Consider the following 22500-nt stretch of genomic DNA (forward strand, 5'->3'; position numbering starts at 1 on the left):
AAACTGCTTATAGCCTGCTTATAAACTGTTTATAAACTGCTTATAAACTGCTTATAGCCTGCTTATAGCCTGCTTATAAACTGCTTATAAACTGCTTATAGCCTGCTTATATGCTGCTTATAAACTACTTATAGCCTGCTTATAGCCTGCTTATAAACTGCTTATAGCCTGCTTATAAACTGATTATAAACTGCTTATAGCCTGCTTATAAACTGCTTATAGCCTGCTTATAAACTGCTGATAGCCTGCTTATAGCCTTCTTATAAACTGCTTATAGCCTGCTTATAAACTGCTTATAGCCTGCTTATAAACTGCTTATAGCCTGCTTATAGCCTGCTTATAAACTGCTTATAAACTGCTTATAGCCTGCTTATAGACTGCTTATAGCCTGCTTATAAACTGCTTATAGCCTGCTTATAGCCTTCTTATAAACTGCTTATAGCCTGCTTAAAAACTGCTTATAGCCTGCTTATAAACTGCTTATAGCCTGCTTATAAACTGCTTATAAACTGCTTATAGTGTTGTGGAAAGTGGTAGTGCCAGTGTTTAGAGAACTGTAAGGCCGTAAGGTCAAGTTGGATAGGCTGAGGAGAGCAACAGGAAGAGAGCAGCAAGCTCAGTTAAGGTCCCTAGTGAGTTGTGAAAGTCAGAGCATTCTAGACTGGAATGTCCCATTTCACAATATCTCTAAGATTCATATCTACTTACGTAAGTTTAAAACCATTAGCCAAATGTGTCGCACACACTGTTTTTGAGGATCTGCATATAAAAGATGATGAGCCCAGTTGGGCTGGGGGGCTGTATCAGAAACTATTGAAGCTGTATTGAGTGTTACGTAATAAATACCCGTAAAGGCTGAAACGACTTGGATCTCCTGAAAAGTTTTGTACTATCATAAATTACCAACATAATTGGCGAGCCAACCATCACTATTTGGGGAAGTCTGTGGACCACTGCATCTCTGCGAGTGACAGCCACGCAGCGCGCCAAATCAAAGGTAGGAGAATTTTACTTCTCACCAAAAATAGCGCGCTTTCACTGTGCTGAGGTGTTGGTGATCTGCTTGACTCAACTTGCCAAGGTGTGGCGTAGTTAAGAAAGTAAGTCAAGCAAAGATGTGCATGTACTGGTGACCAGAGGAGAACTGAGAGTAAAGAGGAAGCAAACAGCGGGCCTATACGAGAGGCGGAGTTTGATCTCCCTCACGAGAGAGAGAGAGAGAGAGAGAGAGAGAGAACATTCTCAGTTGGGGAGGGCTACTCACCCCTCCTTTCGCTCACACAGACAAAATCAGCCGTTCGTACTGTAAGCCAATTAGTAGAACGGTTACAGAGACTGCTCGCCCCCGCCCTCGCGGTTACCGTATTGTAAGCCAAAAAGCCACAGAAAGGCCCCGAGCACAGGGGAAGACACGGACCAGGAGCAAAACTAAGACACTCAAACAGAAAATCAGAACCATAGGAGCAAAACTAAGACACTCAAACAGAAAATCAGAACCATAGGAGCAAAACTAAGACACTCAAACAGAAATCAGAAATAATATCATTGCTATACCACAACATGGAGGTATTACCAGTGGCCATCGTGGCATCGAACCATCCATCAATGTTAAAAAACATTCAGAAAATGTCAGGGAAATTTACAAAACGCACCAAAAACTTGAGCTCAGCATGGCCTGAAGGTGGCACTTTTGATGTGAGTGTGCGTGAGGATATGGAGTGCCGAATAAAAGACTACAAGCCAAAAGACAAATCCGACAAACGTAAAAAAAAAAAAAAGGGAATTGGAACTGAGAATAGTGAATTTGTTTAAAGATGAGGGACAGCGGTACCGGAAAACTATGAGAGAAGCTCTTAATGAAATCAAAAATAACAAACAAACAAACCTTGATTGCGGCAAAAAGAAGACAATAGCGATGTCAAAAGCTGTAGGGGTCTATCCAACAATTACAGGATTGCTGAGTATCAATAGCAACTTGGAGACGGGAAATAGTCCAATTGTCCCAGGTGCATTATGCACTGCACCACAATTCCAAGGCCTGCCTGGGGCAAGCCAGCTCCCGGACCCAGTAGGCGAGCAGCCCATGTCCCAACCTCACAAGACTCCAGAAAGTCTACCCTCACTCGAATCAACTGTTAGTGAAGGCGTTAAGTCAGGACTCGATCAAGCCCAAGCCGCAGCATCAACACCTCCAGCATATAGACCATCCCAACAGTGGGACCCAAAACACCATAGCACTGGTAGAAAGAAAGCTGACGTATTGAACTGTTATGGGCAGATGGATGGAACGTCAAGCTCATACTGGATTGGCTTAGACAATCAGGGAGTAGACACTCAGAGAGAACAAAGTAGGTATGTGATCCAGGAACTAGAGGAGGAAATAGACAATCAGGTTAAGAACCTAACAGTGGGAGTGTTAGGTGAAACAGACGAAAGTGAGGGAGGTAAGACAAAGAAGAAATGGGAGAGACACCAGACGGTGGACGCCAATTTTAATCTCAGACTTAGACCAAATTTAAAACAACCAGTTAGATACCCTGAGGGCATGAACCCAATTCTAATCAAGGGCGCCCAAGGACATTACATACCGTGGCAGACACTCGACCTTGCGGGGCTGATCTCTAGAATGCCAGACATCCATGAGGGAGCCAATAAGTGGATTAGGGCTTTTGAAGAAGCAACAGTGGGAAAGGTGCTGGCCCTGGGGACATTAAAGCAGTGTGGGCACAGTCACTAGGGGCATCCACTATGGAGAACGTGCTTAAACACAGTGGGAATGAGTGGATGATGGACCCAATGGCTGACGGGACTGAATTCAATGCGTACCGCCAAAAACTATGGCAGACATTGCGCACGGAATACCCCACTAGAATAGAACCAAGGGCCCTGAAGGAAGACCCCTTCCAAGAGACTGAAAACCCCACCGCCTATATTAGCAATCAAATGAAAAGGTGGAAGCAGGAAACAGAGGAGGACATTGAAAAAAGTCCTGTACTGGTGACATTGTTCAGAAACGTAATCATTGAGCGGTAGAGAAACACAGAAAAGATGAAAACAGACTGAGAGAGCAAGATAAAAACATCCAAAGGAAGCTTGCGCAACTACAACTCGGAGAAATACAGGCAAAAGGCAAAGCAAAAACGCTAGCAGCCGTAATGAATTCCGATGCAGGCGCACCAGTGACACCACCGCCCCCACCGCCTCCGGTTGTAAAAGCCTATCAACAGGAGGCACCATGGTACGGACAGTATCAACCGGGCCCACAACGATACGGACAGTATCGGCCGGGCCCACAACAGTACCGCCCTCGCGGGGGAGGTCAAAGAGGGCGGGGCAGATCGCCCTACCCCAGGGTGTGCTGGGGGTGCGGTGAAGCAGGACATCTTGCTGGGAATTGCCCGATGCCACAGACGGGCCCCAATTGGGTAGAACGCAGTCAGGAGTTCCAGCCCACGCAACGTGGGGGTGGAGGCCCTGCCAATCCATGGGCGGGGCCCAACCACGGTTACTCGGGGTGCCCAGAGAATCCTACCGGGGAGGGTCAGCTTGTCACTATGGGAGCTGATAAAGAACCTTTATTGGAAGCTCGAGTGCAGGATAGAAAAATTCCAATGATGATCGATACTGGAGCCACTTACACTTGTGTAAGTCCAGAATATGCCACCCACCTCCCCATGTCAGGTAAATTTGTCAAGACAGTAGGATTCTCGGGAATAACACAGATGATTCCAACAACGGCTCCAGTGCGACTAGCGGTAGAGGGAGAAGAAACAAAAATTCCCATTTTGGTATCTGACCAAACTCCAATTAACTTATTAGGACGAGATGCACTATGCAAACTGAAAGTCAAAATTTGGTGTTCACCGGAAGGGGTGTACATAGATAGCTCAGGACTAGGGCTCCAAATGTACACACAGTCAGAATGTGCCAAAGTGTATTGGTTAGGTAACATTTCTGAACCAGTGACTAAAGAGTATGAAAAGTGGGAAAAATACATAAAAGCTCAGATCCCAAAAGCAGTTGAACCACACTCAGACTTTCACTGCACAATGTACTATGACCCATCATGTAGTACAATTTTTTAAGAAAAATGGGATGAAGCCACAAAAGAGCTACAAATCAATTTGAGAACACTATATATTGTGATAGGACAACAGGGAGCAGGCCTAAACATAGCATCAAATTCCTTCATTCATTTTGAATCCAAAGACATCGGGCCCATGATGTGCACGGCAACACAGGGGAATTGGGAGAAAACTGATAATCCATTGATTCTTAGGTCTCCGGATGGGACCATGATTAAAATCCTGAGTGACATGCAAATGCTAAGCAAAGCTTACCACAAGTAATAACGGTCCCCATGTTCAAAATAATGCCAGAAATATCCGAAAGTGATGAGAATAAAAGTGCATTGATAGAGGACATGTTAACACAAGTCCCTGATCAACTATGATCAAATCATGACACTGATGTGGGATTGGTAAAGTCTGCCAATCCAGTAAAAATAGAACTAAAACCACATGCAGTGTTACCAAATCGCCCACAATATCCACTGAAACCAGAGGCAGAAGAAGGAATAACCAAAACAATCGAAGGACTGATGAAGGCAGGGGTACTTATTGAAACTGACAGTGTCTGTAACACACCAATATTTCCAGTGTTAAAAGCAGACAAGTCCAAATACCGATTAGTACATGATCTAAGAGCCATAAATGAAGTGACACAGGATGGAACGGCAGATGTGCCAAACCCTCACACACTCCTCACAAACGTGCCATCTGAAGCCAAATATTTTACTGTGATCGATTTGTGTTCAGCATTTTTCAGTATTCCTCTACACGAGGATTCACGCTATTTATTTGCATTCACGTTTAGAGGAAAACAAATCACATACTCTCGGTTGGCACAAGGCTGGAAACATAGCCCTCATATTTTCAACCAGCTGCTGAAACAAGATCTTGAAGGCGTAGCAATAAATAGTTCACTGATACAATACGTGGACGACTTATTGATCTGTTCTACCTCCCCAGATGACTGCCATAGAGACTCTATAAAGGTACTCCAAAAACTAGCAGAGGGGGGACACAAAGTTTCAAAACCAAAATTACAATACTGCCAACCCCAGGTGGAATATCTAGGGAGAACAAACTCACATGGAGCTGTTGCGATATCACCCTCCCAATTGGAGGGACTGAGTAAAGCCCCTCAACCAAAGACTGTCCAACAAATGATGACATTTCTAGGAATGACTGGGTATAGCTCAGATTGGGTTGAGAACTATGCAGAGAAAACTGCACCGCTGAGAGCAATGATAAAAGAGGCTGGAAATGAATCAATAAAAGCTCCCTTAAAATGGACAAGTGAAGCTGAAATAGCATTCGAGACAATTAACCCTCTTGGCGCCAGGTTTTTTTTTTTTTTAAACAATATTTTGACATCTAAATTTCAAAAGAGTGTGGCTTTAAAGTGGTTAGAGATAGAGACTCACTGTAAATGAGACAAATGTTGAGAATGATCCAAAGTTTATGTTGGGTCTAAATTTATCCAACAAATTTGCATATTATGATGTCATAGGGTGGCGGCCAACTTGAATTATGCCATTTTTCAAGGAAATATGGGATATTTTGAATCAATTTGAACTTATTTCAACAAATTTCCCCACCTCTGTCCATTTGTTATGTTATCCAAATATCAAATGAACAGGAAAACAGTAAATGGTAAACCAACAGTAGTAAACAAACTAATTACTATGCCACATAGTAGCATCACTCACGTAAACAGAAGGCGTCTCTTAGCCGCAGAGGCCTGTGTACCTATCTATCCAGTGTACCTATCTATCCAAGTGACACTGTTTAGTTTTTCAGAGTGTGGTACCTCTCATTGCAAGGCACAGCACACAGAGCCACACACTGGCCCTGCTGTCCCCTCTCAACATAGGCCTACTCATCATTGTTTACAAAATGCAGAAATGACGGGATGATTTCAAATCTGTTCCTATATCACTTTGCCAAATCCAGGTGTAAAAGTTGGTCAAAACTGTGCCCAGTAGTCCTCAATCTCTGATTTCTCTACCAGCCCCATGGACAAGTATCATCCAAAACTTGCTCACAATTGAACCTTATGGCAGCCATTTGGCGTTTTTCCAACGCAATAATCTACTCAATTCTGCTGACTCGCTCTCTCAATAACTCTGCTCCGCTCAACCCACAACTGAATGAACAGTCATCGTGTGTATTTATAGTAAACGTGAGAGGACAAAAACATATCTATAAATATACTGTGCTTACTGTAACTGTACAAAATCATTGTTGTGATTGGTCATAAATTGTGCGCGCGCGATTCATTTGCAGGCTGCTCTTCCTCCGAGCGGCCACGGTGTCTGATCTGGAAATATGACGCTATAGTCAGACTGGCCGAGTGTCATGGAGAGGATGAGACTTACCCTCAGCTCTGGTGAAATCGGTTGTAACGTGAACCACGGAATGCGCAGGGCTTTGTCATCTCAATCATTCCCAAATGACCAGGAAAAGTCGCTAGATTTGTCGAGATTATTTTGTTGTACGTGGGATGTCTTATTTGTACAAACACGACGCAAAATCTCAACTTTAGATGGTAGGCTATCTTGCAATCGAACTCTCCATCCTGGTATTTTCGAGTAGTTGTAGATCCCCATCCACAGGGATAGACAAAGTAGGCTACTGCACCAGGGAAAACAACCTATCCCCATAGTTTACAACTTTGTGGTTGGACGTAAATACGGAAGTCGGCTACACAAATGGATAAACCGAAGCTTGCCAGACAGCGCAATTTGTCTACTTTTACAGGTAAAAAAACGCTTGTCTCTAGGTCAAACAGTTTCAGAAATATGCCGTCCTAAAGAACATATGGTATTTAGGAGCGCTGGCGCGCCCCGTGTATAAAATAGGGAACTCGTAATGAGATTTTCTCAAATATATTGCATTGAAAGATGGTGTCATACTGAATCGTGAGCAAAGTTATATATGTCTGCCATCTAGTGGTGGCGGGAAAACCGAGGTTTCAGCGTGTAAATATCATAAAATCACTGTTTTACTCAGTAACGCAGCTTGTCGCAGAAATGCGACTTTGGCGCTAAGAGGGTTAAACAGGACATGCAGAGAGCACCGGCACTAGCTACTCCAAATTATGACAAACCTTTCACACTGTATGTGTCTAATCGACAGAACATGTACGCCACAGCAGTGCTGATGCAGGAATCGTGTAGTGGACGCCAAAAACAACCAATAGCATACTACAGTACAAAGCTAGACAATGTAGTCCAGGGGTGGCCACCATGTTACCAAGGATTAGCAGCAATACATTATGCGTATGAAAAGGCATCCACTGTAACCATGGGTTACCCAGTCACTATCCTTACACACCACATAATCACGGACCTGATAAACCAAGGGAAATTTGTAGTGACACAAGATAGGTGTTTGCAGTATACACCGCTTTTAACATATCCGGATGTAACCATAAAAAGGTGCACTAACACAAATCCAGCGAATGTTATTCCACTTGAGTTTGAGGGAGAGCCACATGAATGCATTGCAGAAACAATGAAGTATACAAGACTAAGGCCAGATCTGGAGTCAACTCCACTCATATATGCAGATTTGTCATATTTTGTGGATGGCTCATGCTACAGAGACCATCTAGGGAACCATGCAGGTTATGCAGTAATAAAACAAGAGTTTGACGGGTTTGTGGTAGAGAAAGCTGAGAGCTGCAACCAACCATGCTCAGCACAACTAGCTGAGCTAAAAGCTTTGACAGAAGCATGTAAACTAGCAAAAGACAAGATAGCTAATGTCTATACTGCTGACAGCGCATACGCACATGGCGTGTGTCACTTGTTCGGAGTCTTGTGGAAGCAAAGAGGATTTAAAAAGACAGACGGTAGCCTAATACAACATAAGAAACAAATACATGACCTAATGACATCTATGATGCTCCCAACGAAATTTGCTATAATAAAATGTCAAGCACACCAAAAAGGTCATGATGAGGTAACGAAAGGTAACAATGCAGCGGATGAGGCTGCCAAGACCGCCTCCAAAAGCCAAGTAGCTGTCCTAACACCAGTAGTGTCACTAGAACCGCTTACCATGCCTGAAGACATTATTCTGATGCAAAAAGAAGCAGGAGAGAGTGAGCACAATGTCTGGTGACAAAGGGGGGCTACTATGGATGAGAAGGGATTGTGGAGGTCACATGAAGGATTCTTGGTAGCGCCAGTAGCGTTGTTAACCATTTTAATCTCACAAGTGCACAATGATGTTCACTGTGCAAGGGGGGAAATTATGAAAAGGGTAAAACAATAGGGCTACTGGTCACCGTACATGCAAGCAATGGTTGAAGAAGTATTGAATCAATGTGAAATTTGTGCCCAAAACAATGTGCGAAAGAGCATAAAAACACCAGTTGGTCACATCCCAGTCCCTGAGGTGCCATTTAAACATATAGTCCTTGATCATGTAGACATGATAAAGACAGTGAATGGAAAGCGGTACATGTTAGTGGTGATTGACCGTTTCAGCCGCTGGGTAGAAGCAGTTCCATGCAAAAACCTTGGAGCTGAAACTGTTGTCAAATTTTTAGTTAGAGAAATAATTCCACGATTTGGGATTCCATCGGAAATTAGTTCAGACAATGGAGCTGCATTCGTACAGAAAGTTGCTAAAGGTATCCTGCAACAGTTACGAATCAAACAGCGTCTGGGAGCTGTATATCACCCAGAATCGCAGGGCATGGTGGAAAGAGTGAACAGGACGCTAAAAACAAGGATTAACAAAATCTGTGCTAGCTCCAAACTAAACTGGGTGGATGCGCTTCCACTAGCGCTTATGAGCTACCGCATGCAAACTCACAGAAGCACCCATTTAACTCCGCATGAAATTTTGACAGGCCGGAGAATGCCGGCGCCACAGTTAAGAGGCCCTTATAAAGGATCCTCATTAGAACAACTGCAGACAGAGTTGAAAGACTATATGAAGCAACTAACTGCAATCCATAGATCCATTTACCTACAGGAGAAAAGGAGAGAGCCCAGCTGTGACCAGGAAGCTGAGAGACCGGTACAGCCAGGTGACCAGCTGTACATTAAAGTCTTCAGGAGGAAGTGGAACCAGCCGAGACGAGAGGGACCGTACACTGTTAAAGAATTTTAACTCATCACCCATGTGTTCACTCCAAGATAGTTTTTCTGTTATCTTACTCAATTGATGTTCCTGTTTTCTCTGAGTTTATTGTTTTACAATGTTTGTGGAAAGCAGAAGTTAACTCCATTCACACAACCTAATCTGTTTAGCCAGACCAACTGTTACAAACGACTCTCATCCCCTGCCCCTTTAAAAGGACTCTCCCTTCATTCAGTCGGGGCTCTGACTAGGAATCACTTCCTGTGTGAGAGACCGCTTGCAAACGTATTTGAGAATAAAACTACTGTCTTCGTTTAAAACCAGCTTGATCGACCACTCAGCGTGTTCTTTGACAATCTAAACTAAAGCAAGTAAGATTTTCCATTTACAATATTGGCGACGAGGAAAAAGAGAATTAAGTCACTTTCGGGACAACTGCCGGTTTTTCAGCGAGCTCAGGAGGAGAAACGTGGGCCCATGTCAACTTTATAGTTGCGGAACGACTCCGGGGCACTGTCGTAGCCTGGGGAAGTGTTTTCCCGGAGCCTGCTGTTCCGAAGCTCGCTGAGAAACTGGTACGTTGATCGAATCTAATAGTGGTCCTGCATTTTTGCTCAGCTGTATAGACTTAAGACTATAGTTTTCTTCAAACCGGTTTCCATCTCACGCGTGTGTCCTTATAGAGTAGCTGTGCTGGTCTGTAAGGGCATGTTAAACTGGTTGTTTTGCTATGTATGTGATCTACTGGCTGTTGGCCGCGTGCCCGCTTTAAGAACGTCTTGTAAATGTACCAGGTATTGGATTTCTTGTTAGCGAAGCATTTGCGTCCATACCTCGAAGAAGCCTTGTTTAGTTTTGTTTTGCGTTCAGTTTTGTGGGGTTGCACGAATCGAAGAACCTTGTTATTTTAGGTTTAATCAGGGTTATGGTGATGCATGACTCGGAGGCCTTGTGTTTTAAGGTATAGTTTTGATATCAGGGCTGTGATGTTGCGCGGCTCGGAGGAACCCTGTTATAAATAGGGTTGGATTTTGTTTTACTTGTGTTATGAAGGGCATAACGCTGTAAAGGGCTTGTTATATTTCGAGGTTGGTTTGGATATCAGTGTTATGATTTACATGACACGAGGCTTTGGTTTCGGTTTGTTTCGTTTTGTTTGAGTTCTGTTTGTCTGGGTTGTTAGTCTTGTATTGGGATTTATGGTCCTGTTTTCTGTTTTGTTTGATGTTACATCCATGTTTCTGCTGGCTACAGTTCTCATTTTGTGCTGGCTATGTTCTGTGGTTGTGACTTGTTTGGTTTTCTGCTGGTTTTGGTTTGTGTACGTTTCTGTGATTCATTTTCATGCTGGTTGCATTCTAGCTGAGCATACTGTTCTTGTTCTGCTCCAAACTAGCTATTTTCTCTGTTAGCTATGGTTTTCGATGTTCTATTGTTTCAATGCTAAGCTTCCCTGTGCTGGCTAGTTCATCCACATGTTGATTCCACATGTTGATTAGCCCACGTGATTGGCTAACATTGTGCACACGTGGTTGACTTCCTGTTTTGCTGCTTGTGTGAAAAAAAAAGTAAAAAAAAAGTGAGAGACGTCCTGTTTTTCCTCAACCATTTGGAGGATCCACCAATTTGGCGTCTGAAGTCTGCCAATTTAAAAAAAAAAAAAAAAAAGAGCTCTCAACACAGCAGTTATTGTTTTTTTACTGTACTTTTGACATTGTTTGTATTTGTAAAATGGGAGCTACTGCTAGTACACCAAAACGGGAACCTTTTCTGGGCGCTGCCAAGATAGTGGCGTTAAAGTATGATCCGAGTGTGTGTGAGCAATTTAATCTATGGGCTAAATATAGTGATTTTCCCCCTGTCTCAGGTACACTGTCTGTTAAGTTGCTAGGAAAAGTTAAGGGACAGCTTACGAGGTTTCAATTAACTAAGCTAGGAAAAAAGCCAGAGAATGCCATTAACTGGTCTCACTTTCTTGCCTGGGAGACGACTGCAAATAACTCAATTGATAGAGCTGAAACTGCCCGCATCAAAAGGGAGGCTAGAAAGAACTCTGTCACTGCTAAAGCTAATTTGGCTATTACTTTTCCTAAGACGTCCCTTTCTTCTGTGGCATCCCCTCCATTTACTGGCTCTATAAACCCTGATGACACCTCAGTCAAAGTCGCACCTCCTTTACTAAATCCCCCTGATCATACTCCTGCCCCTGCTCTTGAGACATTAGAGGACCAGCCACATTATAGTCTTAGATCTACTGGTCCAGTTAACCAACAACAGCTCTCTTCTGCATTAGGTAATCTGCTATTGCCAATGATTAGATGCATTAATCCTGTACCTCAACCACCTCCGGGCCAACCAGGTCACGCCACATGGAGCCCTTTTTCTGATGTCTACAGACCTTTCCGTTGTGATGAGCTTCGGGAGCTTGCTTCCTCATTACCTGATCCAGCTAAAGACATTGACAGTTTTGAGAGAGATGTGAATGCTGCCGTTCAGATGTACAGACTGCACTCTGAGGAACTTGAGGCTGTAATGAGGCTTGCGCTACGTCTCAAATGGGCTGATCTGAGGGGAAATTTTGATGATAAGTTGACTTTTGATGATCCTGGATTTGCTGCTCAGGTGTTGGCACTACTGCAAAGAATCAGGCTCCGGTTCCCTCCTCAAACTAACTGGGACCTGATCTCCTCCTGTAAGCAGAAACTGAATGAGTCTTTTGATGATTTTTATGAACGCCTGGAGAAGACCTTTTCTCTCCACTCTGGTATGAACAAACATGCCAATGACTACAAAACTGTGTTGAAACAACAATTAATTAACAATTCTCTCCCTGCCCTCAGTGACCAAGTCCGGACTTCTTGTGTGAACTGGGAGACTCAACCCCTAGAGCAGGTGGTGGGTGTGTTCAGATTTGCAGAACGTTTCAATCTACTCAAAGAACAGCGGGAGGCCGTGGAGAAGAAAGACTCTGACGCGAGACTACAAGCTGCACAGTTTAGGTACTTCGACAACGCTCGCACTGAGCAACCAGAGACGGGTGAACTGCAACAATCAAGGGAATACAGAGAGAATCAGAGATATTCACAACAAAACAGCAGGGTTTACAAATCTAATCAGCATTGTCATCACTGCGGCCGCAAAGGGCACTACCGGAGGGAGTGTAGACTATACGCAAAAAAGCATAAGTCTCCCCCTGATCAATGGGGCCCAGCACCCCCAAATGGGGTCTCTGTCAGTTCTCCACAGGGAGATGGATACTGACTAGATGGGACAGATAGGTTTCTGTAGGGACGTCTAGGGAGAGTGAGGGTGTACGTGACAGGGTGGAAAGAAAGAAAAAATGATGATAAAAATCATTCATATTTGCCAATATCTTAGTCTGATACATATTGTCTGACAACCCAATTTTGAGAATTTTGTTTTGTTTAAGATTTCATGTTTTACTGATTTTAGATGCACATTCATTGGTTTTCAGTTTTACAGAGAACTGACGTTCCTGGACTACCGGATAAATACCAAACCGGTTGGAACCGCAAGTATTTTAATAATTTGAAATGACTGCCAATTAAAGTTGTGTTAGATGATGCTAACTTCAAACTCAATTCACTTTATTGTCATGTTAACTTAATATGCTCAGATCTGTTTTGCAAACTAGTTTTCGGAGGTGTGACTCCAACGGAATTGATATCATCCAGCCCTTAGAGGTAAAACCGCCACATTACAATATCAAGCGCACAGCCTTTAACTAATTGGACATATTCTTGGAAAAAAAAGAAAAGAAAAGACATCACTCCAATTTATCAAAACTGTTTTTTGTTATGTTTATGTGCCTCCGGCGCATAATTTCTAAGACCTGGTGTTACCCACAAGGGTGGTGAGAAATTGAAATGTCTTTTATTTTGTCTGTCTTTCATTTTGTCTGTCTTTTATTTTGTCTGTCTTTTATTGTATGTAAACTGCCCATGCAGCTCTGTCTGTGCGTCTGACGGCCCACAGAGACAGCTGCATGGTAAAACAAATGTGGCACGTATTATTTCTGAAGTTTGTTTACAGAGTAGACACAGGCACGGGACGAGAGATGGATGCTACTCCATGAATTGGATACACCAGGTGACTCTCCAATAACCGGGGTAACCGACTTCCCATTTAGATGGGCTGACACCTTGGTTCGTGGGGACGCTGGTCAAACGCCTCACCCCCACGTTGCCCAACTGACTGTGGGTAAGAGATAGATATGATCTAGGCTAAATTTAAGAATAGTAACCAAGCGGTTGTCAGACCCAAGGAACCATCACGTCCTAAGCGTGCTCATAACTCTCTGTCCTCAAACGCAGAAATGTGGTTATTGAAATTGAGCTCAACTTATAACACCCCTAGTGTTCTTTTGAGAACGGTTTAGATAAATTATATTTGTTCATGGTTTGAGAACCGCATATGAAGCTATTAATTTAATGTTATTTTGGTTTGAGTAATGCATTTTTTCCATTTGTTCACCCTGATTTAAGGGAATTTTTGCTTTTACCCTTAGAGGGCGTTGTTTTACATAATGTGTTAGCGCTCCTGTTTTTAAATGATCAATTTCTTGTTAGAAACAAGGACTCATGGTTTGATGAGACGGATGTGTTGTTTTATTTTAGGGAATGGCCATAGAATTTCTAAGAACTAAATCTAATTGGTGCGTGAGCAGGTTAATTACCTTGGTCATGTAATAATGATAAAAACACTAAAATGCACTGCTTGGGACTGTAGGCTACTGCAGAGTCTATCCCTGATTTTGCAGACATAACCCTCATTAGACAAAAGCTAGCTCCCCTTGACAAGATTACATGGACTGACGAGCCCGACTGGCTCTAACAATGACTAATACAACCTGTTTAAGACTTGACTCTGTTAAAAGGACTTGGGTCCTACTTGAAATCAGTGGCAGCTACCACTGGCACTATGTTTTAGACCTAGTAGCACTGCGCACGCTGTTTTGTCCATGTCCTGCATGTTGTGTCTATTCATCTTTTACATCGCACCTACACACAGCGTGGCTGCTGCTTTAATAGAATGAACTGTTGACCGTACATTTCAAAGATGCACTGTTCTTAACTCTGCTTCCTCCTCCAGAAGGCGGAGAGACATGACTCAACATAGTGAACGAGATCAAATAAGCCACGCTCAAACCTCTCAGATATTCTCCTCTCTCACTCTGATTTTGAATGTGGATGAATGCTCATTTCATAGTTAGCATAACCTATACTGCATCTTCCATGCTTTCATTATGTTTTCAAATTAGCACACTGACCAGATCATGTTTCAAAAAAACAGGGGTAGTGAAGGATTTTATCACGTTAACTGGTCGTTGCTAATGAAACAGACTAGTAGTAGTAGTGAAGAAGGTAATGAAGAAGTTGAATTAAAGGTAGTGAGGAAGTTGAATTGGAGCTAGTGAGGAGGTTGTATTGAAGGAAATTAGAAAGTAGTTGAAAGAACAAAATGCAGAGCTGAAGAAGAAACTTAATGTGTAATATTTTAAAATGGTGGCAAAGGCCAAGCTCCTATTGAAACCTCTGATCCTGTGTCCATAGGTAGTATGGCTGCTAACTCCGCTGCTAAAAGCTGCGGTGCTCTCCTGTTTTGTCTATGCTGTCTCTCATCTGTGGATTCACAGGTCTCTGCCGACCTGAGAGAGCCGACCTGCATCATTTCCAACCAGGCCAGTGGGTTGTGAGCAGAGACCTGAAACCAGAGTGCCCGTTGGCTGGGCCCGTACCAGTTCCTGCTGCCAACCCAGGCGTAGCAGAGAGGACTTTGTGGGTACACGCCAGCCACTGCAGGCTGGTTCCAAACCAGGACGAGGCACCCGGCCCGAGGATTCAACAACCAAGATGCAACATCCTGTGTCACCACCAGGGCGAAAGCTCACTCTCTGGTCTCAGATGAGGAATCAGACAAAGAATAACGCCTCATTGCTGTCAGGATGACAACTCTGAGCGCCACTTCAGCAAAACACAATCATGGGCCACCACACTGTGGCTTCCTCTGAGGAGGAGCTATTGAAATAAGTGACCTTGCCTGTCACTTCCTTCCCAGGATCGTTATGGCAACGTGGACAAGCGTTTGTCCTATTTGAATGTTGCACTCCACTTGACTGTTGGGTCTATACGGTAGACGAAGATGAATGGAAAATACTACATTCTGCATATATAAGATTTGAAAGCAACAAAGATTTCCAGGTTATACTGTTGTAACTGTGACTGGAGTTTGGTTTAGAGTGGGTATAGAAGTATTGAAAATTCATAATTATAAAGTTGATCTTTGTAGAGCTGTTCCAGACTATTCTCAGGGGACTGTGTTTAACTGTGTTTAACTGCTCTGCACCTAACTACATCAACCAAGTATTAAAATGAAGCCTAACAGAATTGCATCCCCAGGGCTGAACTTGCAAAGCGAGTTAAACAAATTTGAAGTGACCTCTTCAATATATCACAGCATGTATTAATATTTTCAGATACAACACATAGATTAGGACAAATTAATGTTTTAAGCATATTTATGAGATGTGAAATTAAGGTTCAGAGAGCCATTCCAAATGGCGTATTGTTGAGCTATAGGGAAATAGCGTATTCAACTTTAAAGTGCAACAGTGTCATATGAATGTTATCTTGCTCATGTAATTTCCAGGATTAAGAAGGTTGATCACACTCAAATGCAGGGAATTCATCAGCAATCAAACTAGACACCATAGAGCTGTCTCGAATTTTCAATTTAGTTTCGGTATATTATTTCTCATGACACATGATCGCATAATACCAAGTAATTTCAGCCTTAGCTAAAGAAGTAGATTACATGAAAAAGATGGTGCTACAAAATAGACTTCCCTTAGAGATAATACTGGCTATATCTGCTGTTCGTTTAGTTCAGATCCAAATGCTACATTGAATTCTATGAAGCAAACGATAAAGGTATTCAGATCTTAGATAATGTTCCTAAATGGAATGCTTTTTCAGGTCCTGGATATTCTCAAATATGTGTGTTTTCATTTGTATGTATGTTTTTCATCGTTATTATTTTTTTTAATATTCTTAAGTGTATGTTTAACTGCTGTTCCAGATATGCCTATGCTGCCTTAATAATGATAGAAAAAGTTAAATTTACTATTAATTCAATTCAAGATCTTAATGATGTCTGTGCCATTGACATTGACTATTTGGAATATTTTGATACATAATCTGTTGGTTCTAATTTGAATTTAAGGGTTTTCCTCTAAAACGAAGAAAGAGGTTTTTTCCCACTCAGTTATGAATATATGATGTCTTAGATTAATAATCATGTTATCTTTTTACCTTGCTTATGCCAAATTAAGGTGAGGAGTTTTGGTACGTGATTGCATATGGGAAGAAAATGATCTTAGTGTGTTAAATAACCTTGAGTTTATTAATCTTTATTATGCTCCACCTAGTGGAGAAATAGATAGCTTCCTTTCCATATGTGTAGAATTAGGTTTTTGCCAAAGATGTTGGATTATTTTTATGATTTTATAATTTGATTCCACATGGTTGATTCTTTCATTTATATTATTATTGTTGTGGATGTTTTACCCACAAGAGTAGGGAATTGTTAAAGAATTTCAACTCATCACCCATGTGTTCACTCCAAGATAGTTTTTCTGTTATCTTACTCAATTGATGTTCCTGTTTTCTCTGAGTTTATTGTTTTACAATGTTTGTGGAAAGCAGAAGTTAACTCCATTCACACAACCTAATCTGTTTAGCCAGACCAACTGTTACAAACGACTCTCATCCCCTGCCCCTTTAAAAGGACTCTCCCTTCATTCAGTCGGGGCTCTGACTAGGAATCACTTCCTGTGTGAGAGACCGCATGCAAACGTATTTGAGAATAAAACTACTGTCTTTGTTTAAAACCAGCTTGATCGACCACTCAGCGTGTTCTTTGACAATCTAAACTAAAGCAAGTAAGATTTTTCATTTACAACACGGTGGTGCGGGCGACATCAACGGCGGTCCAGGTCGAGGGGAGCACGACATGATATCATCTAAACCACTGCACGAAAGTGCCGGCCAAGAAGGAAGCGGTGACGGTCAAAGACAATGATGAACCAAATGACTCTGTGGTTTGTGCTGACAGTGAACGCCCTAGTGTGGATGCTGCCAGAGAACCGGGAGACCCGGCGGTGGGAGAAACCGGAGGAGGCCCCAGGAGATCCAAAAGACTGTGTGCGGCCACAGACTCCGCTGATCCCAGCGGAAGCAACCGCCTATCCGAAAGATAAGTACCACAGGCACAATGCAGTAAAACACCCAAACCTAAATCAGAGAGAGTCCAAATTCTCACCCGCAGATCTTGTCAAGGCCAGTTCCAGTCATATCTCGCACAGTGAACAACAGTAGACAGAGGTATAGAAGGGAGCACCACACCTTGTGGCAATGGTTCACAGAACCCATTCCAGTTGTACTTGGGGATAGGGATAATTATAGAGTTACAGTGGTGACTCAAGAAGGAAGGAGAATATGTGAGAAGCAGTCAAACAATGGAGGAGGAATTGGATATGTAGTGGGGGATCCGAAATGTATTGTTATAATAGCAGAATCACTTATGGTAATTGAAATGAAACTGAAAAAGACATATCCACCTACTACGGCTGAATATAAGGCCAATATTGTTATACTGTGTGCTTTAGTGAGATTGAAAACAGAGACAATAGTAGTATATGAAGGAGTGGATGAAATTATAAACACCGGAGAAGCAATGCGTACACTGCGACAGAAACGTCAGGTGCATGAGCAGGCATATGACAAAATTGAGTTGAATAGCATAGGGTTGCCCGTGGGGATACCTGATGAGTTCAAAGCACAGGATGAAGTCAGAGCTGGGTTGGAGTCCATACTTCCCTGGATTACCGTTAATAAAAATGTTAATTGGATAAATTATCTTTATTATAACCAGCAGAAATTTTTAAATTACACTAATGAAGCCTTTTTGGCATTGGGCCAACAATTGCACTCAACCAGTTTGATGGCATATCAGAATAGGCAGATTCTGGACTTTTTATTAGCTGATAAAGGAGGAGTTTGCGCAATGTTTGGAGAATTATGTTGCACGTATATAGCAAATAATACTGCCCCGGGAGGACTGTTCTCAGAGGCAATGAAAAACCTGCATCATTTAAAAACTGAGCTTAGGAGAATGCGGGTAAGGGAAGTCTCTCATGGCCAGATTGGCTGGAGTTGAATTTAGGCAAATGGGGAGCAATATTGGCTAAGGCGGCTATTGCCGCGGCGATATTACTGATTCTGGTTTTCTTGTTGGTGTGTTGCATCTTGCCAGTGGTGAGAAGATGGTGCCAGAGGACGATGGAGAAACTGGTGGACACTGTCATGGGCCTTCAGAGGGCCATGATGATGAATGTGATGACACCGAAACAACTGGCACAGCTCCACCTTACTATTCCGGGAGAGAATGCCTGCCCGGACCTTTTCCGAGTTCCGAACTACATGGACGACCCAGACCTGGAAGTAGATCGAGGAACAGGACAAGTGAGGTATTGAGTGAACTGTCAATGTTGCAGGAACCATGCCTCAAGCCCAGGAGGACATCAAGGGGAGTTGGTGCCAGCGCCGAGGGAAGCAGACAGGAAATGTCTCATTGCACCACACTTTTACCTGTGCAATAAAATGGTATAACTCATATACATATGTTTAAACATTACAGAGGTATGAACAGGTATCAACAATAATCACGTGTGTGCTTAAGAATGTTTTGAGGTATCCATTGTCAATTGTTTGCTATAAACATACACACATTTTTGGTCAACTGGTATAGACAGTACATCAATCAGTATATTCATCATTCATTCATTCATATTCATCAGTTAACATTGAATAAAAGACTCATGTTGATGTTCAGTGCTGTTTAGAGAAGAGATAGCGTAATGGTCGCCTAGCCGGAGGGGCCGTAAGGGAATTTTCCTGTAAGACTGCCAACAGGTTTTTTGCTCTTACACATGTGACGCTATACACATGCATATAAACAGCCAATGTTGTATACGTTCTGTAATCAGATGTTGCCAATGTTATAGTTTCATATCAAGTGTTTTAAGTACCTTATGTTCACATACATTCACATTATATTTCAATCATACAGTATACAGTAGTATAGCACAGCCACAAGTACACAGTTATATGCTAATAAACACTCCTATTATTATCAGTATGATGGACAGAGTCCATCAAAGGGGGGATTATGTTGTGGAAAGTGGTAGTGCCAGTGTTTAGAGAACTGTAAGGCCGTAAGGTCAAGTTGGATAGGCTGAGGAGAGCAACAGGAAGAGAGCAGCAAGCTCAGTTAAGGTCCCTAGTGAGTTGTGAAAGTCAGAGCATTCTAGACTGGAATGTCCCATTTCACAATATCTCTAAGATTCATATCTAGCATTTATGATACAACCCAACTTCCTGTTAAGCGGCATTGTCGCCAAATGCAATTGGCTTTCACAAGCGAACGCATCCAAATCTCATATTGAACCTTTGTAGACTAGGATTGGTCTACAGATTATGTGTAGGCCTACCACGTTTCATGCAGATAGGAGGAAAATCTGACATGGGGTTGAACGAGATTTAAACTCAGTACCTGCTGCTTGCAAGGCCGACTTGCTATCCACTGTGCTACGCCTGATCTTGCAAAGGAGAATCGCCCTAGTCCACAAGGCATGTCAGCCGTTGCTTCCTCTCGATTGAGTGAGAGGGGGGGTGTCGTCATTTAAATTGGCACATGGCGAAAAGTATACATAGAGCGTAACTATTTAGTTCTATAGAATCCAGACAATCACACAAACATTTCGAGGTATAATATGTCCTTCTGTCTTCAAAAGTGTAGGAGAGGTGACGAGTTAGAAACACAACATTGATTCAGTCATTTTCTGCTTCAAGTTAGAGCGTGGCTCCATTGGTTTCAATGGAGGGGGGGAGTCATTATTCAAACTGTCACACGGCAAAAAATTATACATCGGAGAGCTTAGCTTTTTGGATTTTACAAATCCCAAGAGTCATGTGAACATTTGTATATATAATATGTGTATAAGCTGTGCAAATTGGAAGAGGGATGGCAGTTTAGAAAATGTGTGACATTTTTCCTAAGTGCGTCTCTCCCCACTCTAAAATCTGTGAAATTTTGCAGAACACCAAAAGTGTAACTTGCAACTTGCAATAAAACCATGGTATGTTTTGAACTCAGCTTGACGCAAGGAATCCAATGATCCCTGAATCATTAAAATCGAACAAACGGTTCAAAAGTCACAAGCATAAACGTGACTCCAACTTTGACACGTTGGTGGCGCTAGAGTGCTCAACTTGTCAACATGTGACTTGGTTACAGAGGTCACGGGAGGGTCCCTAACCAGTCTGGTAAATGTGCTTTTGATACATTAAAGCATTTATGCGATATGCCCTAACTTCCTGTTTGGAGGCTTTGTCGCCAAATTCAATTGGCTGTCACAAGCAAACGCATTGGAATATCAACAATTCAAATCAATCCTTTGTAGACATTGGTCTCCAGATTATGTGTATTACTTTTTTAAAGTAATTTGGTGAAAATCTATAGGAGGAGTAGCATTTTAAGTGTTTTTCACTAAATCCAAAATGGCAGACAATCCAATATAGTATGCATGACGTAATAGGGTTCGTTTAACTCGGCTTGAGCCAAGGAATCATATGGCACCTTGATTTTGAAAATTGGACTTACGGGTCAAAAGTGGCGTGCATAAATGCATTGCCAACTTTGACATGTTGGTGGCGCTAGAGTGTAAGAGCTGAGGACATGGGTCTTGGTGAGAGGGGTCATGGGACTGTCCCGAATCCGTGTGCCAAATTTCATAACTTTCTACCATACAGTATGGGCTGCCATAGACTCCAATGGCAGAAGAGTATAATAAAGAAAAAGAAAAAAAAGGATAATAATAAGAAAAGGTAGAAACATAATGGTGCAAGTACAACAACATGTTTGACAAGGGTCAAGGATGGTTCAGAGAATTTCGAAAGTCAGACATATGGTGGAACGGGATTCGATCTCTGTACCTGCTGCTTGTAAGGCAGACATGCTAACCACTGTGCTACGCCGGATGTTGCAAAGGTAAATCCCCCTAGTCCACGAGGCATGTTAGCCTTTGCTAACCCTATTAGCTGAATCCCAATCTGAGTCTGATTCCTGAGCACTTAATTAATGTCAGCTGGAAGGGTCGCTTCCTCTCGGTTAGGTGAGAGGGGGGGGGTGTGAACGTTTTGATATATTATATGTGTATGAGCTGTGAGAATTGGAAGAGGGATGGCAGTTTAGAAAATGTGTGACTTTTTCCAAAATGCGCCTTTCACCACTCTGAAACCGGTGAAATCGTGCAGAAAAGTGTTCCTTGCATTCTGCAATCAAAACAATGAAGTAATAATGAAACCATGGAGTGTTTTGAACTCAGCATGAGCCAGGGAATCCATTGTTACCATAATTTTGAAGATTGGACATACAGTTCAAAAGTTACTGGCATAAACGCAACTCCAACTTTGACACGCTGGTGGCGCTAGAGTGCACTAGATGTCAACATGAGGCTTGGTGACAGATGTCATGGATATGTCCCGGATGAGTATGCCAAATGTGGTTTTGATAGATTAAAACATTACTGAGATATGATCCCTGTTCCTGTTTTGCAGCTTTTCTGCCAATTTTGATTGGCTGTCACGAGCGAACGCAATGGATAATCAAAAATCCCTGTACATCCTTTGTAGACATTGGTGTATAGATGACATCCACCGATTTCCGTGCAGATTGGTGAAAGTTCCTAGGAGGAGATACATTTATCATTCAAAATGGCGGAGGAGCCAAGATGGCCACAATGACGTCTTAGAGTGCGTTGAATCCGGCTTGAGCCAAGGAATTGAAGGACACCTGAAGTTTGAAAATTGGACTTGCTGAAGAAAAGCTGCATGCATAAATGCACCTCCAACTTTGACACGTTGGTGGCGCTAGAGAGGGTGAGGTGTGGACATGAGACTTGGTGAGGAGGGTCAGGGCACTGTCCCGAATGAGTGTGCCAATTTTCATAACTTTCTACCATAAGCTTCTATGGGCTACCATAGACTACAATGGCAGAAGAATAATAAATAAATAAGAAAAGGTAGAAACTTAATGGAGGCCTACGCAGCTTCGCTGCTTGGCCCCCAATTAAAGCTGCTACGCAGCGATGAGGCGGGGCCAGGCAATTTCTGACAAGTTTAGGAGCAATAAGCGAGAGAATAGGAAGACAACAAGAAAGTTGACATTCCAATGTTCATTTTGTACATTCATATGGTAT

General features: G+C 42.5%; 1 protein-coding gene across 1 annotated transcript in view; it reads right to left on the reverse strand.

Moving 5' to 3' along the window:
- The window catches only part of LOC311329828 (collagen alpha-1(XX) chain-like), a 99567-nt gene that overhangs the window by 27594 nt on the left and 49473 nt on the right, over nt 1–22500 (reverse strand). The window lies entirely within an intron of this gene.

Source organism: Borostomias antarcticus (genome assembly GCF_949987555.1).
Source record: "Borostomias antarcticus genome assembly, chromosome: 3".
Taxonomy (NCBI): domain Eukaryota; kingdom Metazoa; phylum Chordata; class Actinopteri; order Stomiiformes; family Stomiidae; genus Borostomias; species Borostomias antarcticus.